The sequence below is a fragment of the Pteropus medius genome, unplaced genomic scaffold (genome assembly GCF_902729225.1).
Source record: "Pteropus medius unplaced genomic scaffold, Ma_sr-lr_union100, whole genome shotgun sequence".
Lineage (NCBI taxonomy): Eukaryota > Metazoa > Chordata > Mammalia > Chiroptera > Pteropodidae > Pteropus > Pteropus medius.
The window spans coordinates 2175068-2185324 of record NW_024349519.1 but is presented as its reverse complement, the minus strand read 5'-3'; the positions used below and the strand labels follow the sequence as shown (position 1 = coordinate 2185324).

The 10257-nt window shown below is 51.1% G+C and overlaps 1 long non-coding RNA gene across 1 annotated transcript in view; it reads right to left on the bottom strand.

The window, feature by feature from the left end:
- Positions 1-3100: 3100 nt before the first annotated feature.
- The window catches only part of LOC120618234 (uncharacterized), a 15630-nt gene continuing 8473 nt past the window's right edge, over positions 3101-10257 (bottom strand). The window contains exons 2-3 of the long non-coding RNA XR_005657172.1: positions 3300-3350; positions 3101-3112 (exon numbers count right to left, since the gene is read on the bottom strand). This is a non-coding gene — a long non-coding RNA (uncharacterized LOC120618234). The remainder of the gene's footprint in view (positions 3113-3299; positions 3351-10257) is intronic.

Sequence of the window (10257 nt, the reverse complement as noted above, 5' to 3'; positions counted from 1 at the left end):
CATGGTTACAGCCTCATCAGCCTCCTTCAGGCTCACTTGACTCAAAATGACACAACATGTTTGAGGGGCCTTTTCTTCACTTCGTCCTCACCATGGTCCCTCGAGGTAGGTATTTTCAATTCCATTTCACCCATGAGAAAAGAGGTGATAGAAAATGTACACAATCCATCGCTGGTGGGGTTCAAATTGAGACTTCTGACTATGAGCATACCGCTTTCCCACTAAATATGTTGCTTCTCCAAGCTGGAAGCTGGGGCTGTGGAGATTTGAAGATGGGCCAAAAGCCCTTTGGTGGTACATTCTGGATCCTGCCTTTTCTTTCCCTTCTTTCCCTCTGGAATTAGGGTTTGGTCCCGCTGCCCCTAATGACAGCAATCAGACGGGCAGACAGTCCCCTTTATTCAGCTTCCAACCCCAAAGGGCCTCACAAGCCTCTCAGTCGCCACCCTCCCTACTCTATCCCAGGCCATAGGATAAAGAAGCGGTGCCTCAAACTTACAGCCAAGCCCTGACTGCCACCTCAGGCCTGCACAGACCACATGCCCATGGAGCCTGCTCTCTCGGTTACCCTCATGCCAACTCTAGGCCTGCAGTAGTAAGGACAGTTGCCTCTTCTTGAGTGTCCTCTGCACCTATGCCAGGGGCACATTGCCAAAGCTGTGGGTGCAGGGACTATTTATACCTAGCTGCCAGACCAGGTTCTCCACCAGCACAGCCAGTTGGACCAGGCCGAGCTGAGCAGCGAAAGATGCTCAGAGATGGATCTGCTGCTGGGTGATTATACTGAAGAAGAGGAAGCAGGTAGGGGTGGAAGTAGGTGCCCTCAAACAGAGCACACAAGCACAAAAATCCTCCTGGTGAGGCTTCCATCAGCTCATTCAATGCTGAACAATCTCCATCAGGGCAACCACAGGCTGTCCTTGGGGCCTGAGACTGAGGGAGACTGGAAGGCACTATGGCAAAGCTCCAGCTGGGGAGTCAGGAAACTCGGCCTCCAGGCCCAACTCAACCATAACTAGTCATTATCTTAACATCTGTAGCACACGTGCACATATGGCTGCAAAATCTTCTCACCTCATCACCCCCATAGGCCCTGGGAGGTAGCTATTACTATTCAGTCATCCCAAACAAAGAAACTGAGGCTTAGGTAAGGGCCACCCAGCTCGGGGCAGAGTGAGCATGGGTTCTAGTCCTGCTGAAGACAGTGCTTGGCTCTGTTTTCTCATTGACTCTCAATAGTCACCTCCCCCTTGCAGCTCAAAAGCTGAAAATCCAGGGTCCCTAAACTGTTGCTCACCTTGATGGGGTCAAACAGGCAAGAAAAAAAAAAGAAGTCACCTCTCTTCATGGGAGTTTCTCACTGGGTGAAGAAGAGGAGCCTACAGCAGGTTGTTGCTATGGGGCATCCCTTCTAATATTCTCTGACCATGAGATGGAGACAAAAAAGAAGCAGAGGAAGGAGATGCCTATACAACTGTCTGGCTGTCAGGAGACAGGAGGGGAGAGCTGTGTACCCAGAAGCAGCCAACAGGCAATGCGCAGCTTTGTTCCCCTCACCCTTTGCTCTCCTATGCGTCCATGCAGAGAAACCAGTTTCATTCTGGGGCTCAGATGCCAATACACTTCTGCCCCAGGTGTCCTAGCTTCCTGAGGTTACTCCCCTGAAGATGCAAGAAGGACCTCGGGGACCCAAGGCAGGCCACTGCACTTGCAGCTAGTGGTTTTAGCCACACACAAACCGTAAGCGGCCCCATCTCTTACCCCCAGGCCTGCCATGGCCTCCAGAAAAGAAGGCTTCTGGGAATGTGGGAGGGGCTCCGCCCGCAACCCTGAGAACATCCCTTGAGGTGATTTAGCATTTAGGGATCTGAAGAATATGGTGCTAACCTGGCTTCTCTCAACTTCGTCTCCTACATCTGAACTCAAACCCGCCATTTAAGCCATCAGCTCCCATCTTGTCCATGTGCCTTTTGTCCTCTGAGCCTTTGCTCACAACATCCCTCTGCTGGTGCTATACTCACTGCTCGATTCTACTTTTCCAGATCCTACCCTTTCTTCCAAGATCAGCTGCAGACTTCGCTCTTCTCTGGACCCAGCCCAGCTTCCCCTTGTCCCTCCCTCCTCTGGATTTCAATCATGTTGGCGGTTCTGTGCCCTATAAGCACCACGTGGGCAGGGGCCACGTCTAAGGTAAGCTCCAAGGGATAGGACTTGGTTTTGTTTACTGCTCCCTAACCCAGCACCTAGAACAGTACCCAGGACATGATAGGCACCCAATAAATGCTGGTTGAATCAATGAATAAATCTCTATATCCCCAAAAAATGCCTAGGAAGGCGCCCCAGCACAGAGATAGGGTTCATTAATGTTTCTTTTTCTAATTTCTGTATTTAATTTTTAGGAAATTACACATCTAGAAAGACTAAATAATAATAGGTGGTAGATTTAACGTTTCTTGAATGACTGGATGAACACATTAATCAGTTGTCCCCTCATTTGGCAATGGTCACATATTGCATTCTAGTATTATTTCTCTTTTTGTTTATGGGTCCTCCCCAACTTGCCTATAAGCTTTTGGACACCTAGAACAGAAGCAAAGAGGGTACCTGGCCTTCATTCCTTCCTGCCATATGTAACTATTAGGCATCAGGTACATACCTTGCATCCAATAGACTCTCAGTGGATACTGGATGAAATTAAGGAGGGGGCAGCCCTCATCCAGCCACAGCCCCAACCCCAACCCCAGCCCTACAGGCATGTCCTAAAGCAGAGCAGCTGCAGGAACTCCACTCATCTCTTTGCCCGGTGCAGTCTAACAGGAGGCAAGGAAGGTGAGAGAACCAGGAAGAAGGGTCCCTCTCTTCCCACCCCAGTAGCACAATGCATCGTTCCATCCTGCAAGGGCTGCCATGCCCACCTTGCAGGGCTGGTGTGAGGACTGAAAGAGCCAACAATCGAGAACATGCCGTCCTGCCCAGAGCCTGATATAAGGCAAGGGCCTGAGAATAAATAGTAGCTTCCTACTCGCTTTCCTGTTTCTCTGCATCCAGCAAGGAACAAAAAGAGCATCTTGCCTTTCCTTTTCCTGTCGTGTTTCCTAGCACTGGGGTCAGCCTGGATCCAGAGGTGCCACCTTATCCTCATTCTTTACCCCTCTCCCCTAGAACCCCTACCTCCCAAACTCCCTGGCTGATCAACTAGCTACCCTGCCCAACCACTGTTTAGCTCCTCACCCTTCTCATGTCCTTTCCATCCTCACCTTCCACTCCCCACCACAGTCTCCCTCAGGACCCATGCTTACCTGTGCCAGGGGGACTGGGACAGTGGGCACCCGGGCTCACCTGGGTCCCATCTGTAGAGAGAAGAGAGATGGAGAATAGGGGCTGCAGGGAGGCGGCACAAGGAGAGCCAAGCCAGGCAGGCTCCTTGCCACTCCAGGAGGCCTGCACCCAGCTAGCTTGAGCCCTCCAAAACCTTGCACCTCCACCAGAAGCTAACCAAAAAGAGAAGACTGCACGTCACTCCTTTCCTCTAATTCCCATGCTGGACGATGGCAGTCCTTGCCTCCTTCTTCCTCTTCCAATCTACTGAGCGACTCAGATATCTCACCCTGCTGGAGCTCAGCCCACAAGAACCCAAAGAGGTGCCAGTTCACCCAACAATGCCCTCAGCCCTCCTGATGTGCTCGGGTTCCCAGAGCCCAAAGGGGAAGAAAAGGGCTAGGAGGTGAGGTGGGACAGCACGGCTGCTGAGACTACACTAAAGATGCCAGGAGGGAGATGGACAGGGGAAATCAGGCCTGGAGAAAAGGAACTGGGGCCCACTCGGACGCTTCCACAGTGGGAGAGGAACTGGGTCATGGCCTGGAGGTCAAGTTAGATCTGGTGGGAGCTGTAACATGAGGCGTCTGGAATACACAGCCCGAGGACCCCATGGTAGGAGCTCCTTTCCTCCTGCTGCTCCATCCTGTGTCCTGCGGCCCGCTCCCCCAGGGAAGAGAACCAACCACTCAGCCATTTTCTAGGGTAACATGAAATAGAAGTCTTTCCTTCTAGAAATGGTCACCTCTCTCAGGCTCCTAAGCCCAACCCAGAAACTCTATCCCATTCAGAAGGAGAGAGGCCCTCAGGAGCCCAGAGGCTGAGTGGGCTGAGTGGGATGGACACCTTTCCCTCCTGCTGTCCCAGTTCAGAGCCAAGGGGACAGGAGGCCAGGGACTGGAAAGCCATCTGGAGGGGGCATTTAGTGGACACACAGAAGCCCTCTTTAGGCCAGACCTGGGGTAGAAAAAGTATTTTCTGGAAGAAAATTGATGGGTGCTCCTCTTTGGATCTGAGTCTAAGGGGCAGCCACAGTTCCTCTTCTAAAGCTGAAAAAGAAGAACTCCCTGCAGGCAGACACCACTGGGGGATGGGACAACCCTGGGCCCAGAGAGACTCCCACCAACTGCCCTCAAACACTCAGGCCCCATGCTTCTGATGACAACGTTTGGTAGGGAAATGTGGCTCCACCTATTCAAATTCTGCCCGTCCTTTGAAGTCCGATCCAAGCCCACCTCCTCATGAAGCTCCCCCTGACCTCTCCTCTCTTCAATTCCCAGAGCACCCACTCTGTGTCTACCACCTGGACATTTCATTAATCATAGTGTCTGGGGTTTCATTCGTAAGCCATGTCCCTCTCTACCTAACACTTTGCTGGGCGCATGGCAGGCTCTGTTAGGAACTGGTGAACTGAACACAATGCCTCTCTCCTGGCTTCCTGCCCAGGACATGGCATGAATATTTCTCAAGGTTTGTGAGCCTCAAGGAACACTGGGGCGGGAGGCAGCCTCTCCGCCCCAGGATGTGGTAACCCCCATCCTGGGCTCTCTTAGGACCTCTTTCTTCTGCAGGACCTGGTGCCCCAGGAGAGGTTTCTGAATCAGTTTCCCAGGTACACTCCCAGAGCCCGTGTTGGGCCTAGAGTCCCTGACTACAGAGAATTCTCTCCGACCTCCCTGGTCCCTGAGGACTGGTCAGCAGCATTCACGCTTGGGAACAGAGCCAGTTCTCTGCGCCTCACTCTCCTGGTAACCACAGATTCTGGACACCGTGGACTCTCTGGACAGGAGAAAAACTAAAGGCCCTGAACTCCGTAGTGTTTATTACCAGGCCCAAAAGGGATGTTTTGTGAAGCCGATCGATGATATAAACTCTGTTCAGAAAAGCTGCATGTGTGCACGTGTGTGCGCATTTGTGCTGCTAACAGGGGCTGTTTCCAAAAGCAATTCCTGAAAAAAGTTTGGCTTCTCCCCTAACTCCCCAGCTCTGGGCTGCCAGCCTTTGATTTCTGAAAAGCCCAGAACATCAGAGATAAGACCTGAGGAATAGCTCTCCAGTGTCCCAGAGGGTGGAAAGGTAGTGAAAGGCACCTAGTCAGTGGGTAAACTGAAACCAGAAAGTGAACATCCTGCATCTCAGGCCTGGGGATAAACTTGGAGGCCCCTCTTACCAATGGCCCCTCTAAAAGCACTGGTACCACTAATTTGGGGTCAAACTGAAATAGCATCAGGAGTGAACGGGCCCAAGGGGTGGAGAATGCTGTGTAGGGCTGGACCCTTCTCACACAGATCCAGACCAGGGTGGAGACCTCTCCTTTATGGAGTTCTAGCTCTACCCATTTCTACCTTTTTGGGAAGCAAAAAGGCTGAAGAGACAGTTTATTTGGCACTGAGGCACCTGGCCTACCAAATCACCTCCCCAAACCAGAATACCTGATCTCAACCAGAACCAAAGAGCTCCAGAAATCCTGCCCCACTGAGTCGACCTCAGCCCTCAACAACCTCCAGAGCAGACACAAAGGCCACTCTTCCATCGCCTGAGCACCTGTACAAGCTGTTCTCCCCACTTACCTTGTTGCCCCGGGCCTTTACCTGCCCAGAGAAACCTGAGCCCTGCCTGACCACCTGCTCTCCCAGGTGCGGCAGGCCCTCTGTCAGGGAGATGGCTTCCCCAGGAGCACTGCCACCCAGAAGCCTTCTCCTAAACACCTCTGATGTCTTTTTTGAAGCTGTTTCACCTGCTTGGTCTCCTGACCAGCTAAAAGGAGGGGCAGGAAGACCCAAGCCCCAGGAGCTGGAGGAAAGCAGGCAGCAACAGAAGGCCAAGTGCTAGATTCAGGGCTGATCCCCTCCACACCCCATGCTGCAGCTCTGGTTCTGTTTCCCTGACACAGGCAGGACAATGCTGGCAGAAAAGAGGAAAGCTGAGGCCTCAGGAAGATCCAAGAATAAATAAACCTAAGAAAGAACATCATGGTTGCCAGGCCTCTGTGACACAGAGTGAGGGCTGAGAACAGAGGAGAGAAGCCCTTCTTGAGGGCACCCGGGTCACAGAATCTGAGAATATTAGAACTAAAGAAGCTTTAGAGATTGTTCAGTCCAACATTCTCACTTCACAGAGGAGGGAAGAGACAGGTCATGGTCACCTGGCAGGTCAGTGGTACTGCCAGGCCAGACCAGACCAGTGCAAGGGGAACCCAAAAAGTCTATCCCAAATGCAGGTACTAAGCACTTTCATTGTGAGCTCACTCATCCAGGGGTTGAATGGATGGAAATAAGAATGAAACTTGGTTCTCACTTTCAAGGAGTTTAAAATAAACTCAGAATTTTTGAGAAATTAAAAAGCGTACTACTTATAGATACTAAAAAAATTCAGAGCCCCAAAAAGTATACAACAAAGTTTCTTACTCATCTAACTCCCTAGAATTTCCCTAGAATTAACCCTTTCTAATAGTTTCGTGGGTACCTCTTCCAGAAATTCTTACTCATTTTCTTGACATTAAGCTGCTTAATGCTCAGATTTATCCAGAATCCAGGGGCCTGCAAGCTGGCTGGAAATTCCTGTCACATGAAGTTATGGAAGTTATCCACAGCATAGAGGAAATTGGCTTTGAGGTCAGATGGACCTGGGTTCAAACTCTGACTCCCTCAGTGACCAGCAGGGAGAGCCAGTGATACAACGTGACCTGGTCAGGCCTCAGCTGCCTCATCCATAATAAGAGAATACGAATATCTGCTTGGAAGCAGTTATGAGATTAGCAATGCTGTGTGTGAAGCGCCTAGCACGTGGTAGATACTGCCTCAATGATCACGATTAATACTGCTTGCCCCTGAACTTGTCTGCAGCTTCCCTTCTGGCATAAGCATTTCAGTGTCTGGTCCCAACTGCATCCTCCCCTGCTCTACCACAGTCCGCTTTCTCCCAGATGAATTCTCAGGCCCCATCTCTTACCCACTGCCTCTCTCAACTACAGTCTCTTCCCTTTCTCTTTCACCTGAACTTTTGTAAACTATAGTAATACTTTACTATGTGCTAAGAGTTGTTCTAAGTTCCTTACATGTGCTAGTTCATTTAACCCTCATGACCAATCAATCAGACAGTTACTGCTTTATCTCCATTATGTAGATCAGTAGACTAAGGCCCAGCAGTGTTAAATAACCTGTCTGAAGTCACATAACATGCAATTGGCTGAACTGGGACCTGAGCCAGGCGATTGGGCTCCAGAATCCATGTTCTCAACCAATATGCTCCCTTACTCCTCCCTAGCACTTCCACTCCCCACAGGCCAGCACGGAGAGAGCAAATACAGGACCTAGCTGGGCAGAGAGAAAGATAAAAAAATCACATAGCCCCACGAAGACCCTTACAAGCAAACCCCGGCCCTACTGCAGACTGGAGGGCAGAAGCTGCCTATTTCACCTTTGGGCTCCCATGAAGACAATCCTAATGAATCACTTCTAGATAGCAACCGTCAGCTTCACAAATTCCACGCAATGATTTCAGACCACATGTCTGAACAAGGGGCTGACAACAGGTTGAGGTCCATGGGCATCATGTTCTCTGCTCTTGGGTGCCCTGCCATATCCTTTCTCTAGAAGCTTCCAAGTCCCTCTGAAGCTCTCTCGTTAGCATCCCAAAGTAAGCTCCCCTCTATCTAGAGGGACCTGGGGCAGAGACTGGGCTCCCAAGTGAGTGGCCTGGGACTTGGACCTGCCCCTCACAAAGGCGTCCTGTCAGTCCGTGGGAGGGGGCTGAAGCTTTGCAGGATCAGCAACTGTGCACCAAGCAGGAGGCTGAATGTCAGGGCAGCGAAGCTGGCCCTCCAGCCTCCTTCTGCTGCCTCAGCTGTAAGCATGCCCCTAACCACTCCCCAACCCGCCCCCCCAACCCTGCTGGGGCCCGGTGGCAGCTATTTTTAGCTCTTGACACCTGGGTATTTTGCAGCCGCAGGATGTCCGGTTTGGAGTCTCTTTCTGGGAATCCCACACGAGGCTGTTGTAAACAGCCCCACGCAGCGGTGGCCAAGCTGGAAGCCACCCGCCCTGTCTTACCCGCCGCGCCCCCTTCTGCTGTTTGAGATGAATCAAACAGGAAGCAGACGTAACCATGGCAGCAGCAGCTAGAGCTCCGGAGGTTGGGAAAAGAGCCTTCCCTGGATCCCTGCCCCTGCCCCAGGTCCTCTATTCCACTCGGTGCCTCTCTTCATGGATGGAGACCCCTGAACCGTGAGGTGGGGGAACGGGGCAATTGTGTGTGCGGCTGTCAGTTCCTGGGGCTGGTGCTCTCTGGAGAGACTCATTGTCCTCTGGCAAAGAAAAATGGGGGTTTCCTCCAAGCCCTGCGGGCCTCCCAGGGTATCTTAGACCCACGACTTAGTCTTCCCTTCCTGCCCTTTGTGATGGTATGAAGGAAAGAGCAGGGCTACTTGCTCCAGATAGCCAGCATCCACTTCCCATCACCCACAGCCTTCTCCTTACAGCAGGGGTGGCCTGCCCTGCCCACTTAAGGAATTCCTGAGCAGGCAGGCTTCCGCTGTCCCAGCACCCTGGTCCAGACTGCCCTAAGGTTTCTCAGGTCCCAAAAGTACTCAAAAACAAAAGTTCCCACTTACTCTCACTCCCCTGCTCCAGTAGCTCCAATCTTTGAGATGGGAAGTTTACCATGATGTCTAACCACCATCTTTCTTATCATAAGCAAAACATCCTGAGCAGTCAAGATGGGGGCCCCATACGTAACATGGGGAGAAGAGTAGAGGTTCTGTCAGTTTCTGCCTTTCTCTCCCCTTCCCCCACTCCTTGGTGCCACACTTCAACCAGCTGCTCTAGCAGCCAGCCCATCTAGTCTTTCTCAAGGGCCAGTGCTTGCCCCAACAGGAAGCACGGTCACTGCTCCAGGGCTGCCTCTGGGCCTCTCCTTCTCCCTCGGAGGTCTCAAATTCATTCCCTTGCCCTTCTTATTGTTCCCTCAGCTTCTGGGCCCTCCTCAACCAGACCTTGCCTCCCTGTGTACCCCACTCCTGCTCGCCAGCCCATCTGCCTCTCCCTGCTGCAGTGAACCAGAAGATGTGCCTTCCTCTGATCCTCTCACCTGTACCATCCGTGAGGCCACTCAGCCACTCCAGAGACTGCTAAGGAAAAGTTTAGCTTATACTATTACTAATTATCATATTATAATTATTCATTAATATTAGTAGTGATCAACAACCATGTATTAAATGCTTACTGTGTGCTGGTTACTGTACTAAGCATCTCACTTGTACTATTTCATTTATCTTATTTGATCTTCACAATAGTCCTATAAGGTAGTTACTGTTATTATCCTCCTTTTACAAAGGAAGAAACTGAGGCTCAGAAAAGTTAAGAAACTTGCCAAAGTCACTTGATGGCAAGTGGGGCTTCTGAGGCCCAAGAATCTAAACTCTTAATCACTACACTGATGTGTGCAACTAGTTGCACCCACGTCCACTGAAGGGCTACAGGACAAAGAGGAGGCCCAGCATCTGAAGGCGTGAGGATGACTCCAGTGAGGGCATGTCCCCACAGTGTGCTAGTTCTCCATCCAGAAAACATCAACAACAATAAAAATAAAAACAGAAAGAACAATCTCCGCCTGTGTCCTTCACATGATTTTTGTCTCCAGGAGACATTCCCCAACCCCATCTTCACTTCCTTTTTCATCTTTTATTTTCCCTGCTTTTTCAATGTACATGTTAACATTTTATTGTTTCCTGTAAGCTGCCTCCGCAGGGTTTAACTACCCAAGTAAACCTCCCAGGGCTGCAGGGGAAGATCACACTCTGTGTGAAAACACACTGGAAACTGTCAGGCCTATATAAATGCACGTTGTATAACCAGAGCAAGTCGCCTGTCATAGTAAGCATATTCCCTTGGGAGGAGATGCTCTCCTGCGTGCTCTCTCGCTCGCTCTCTCTCTCTCTCT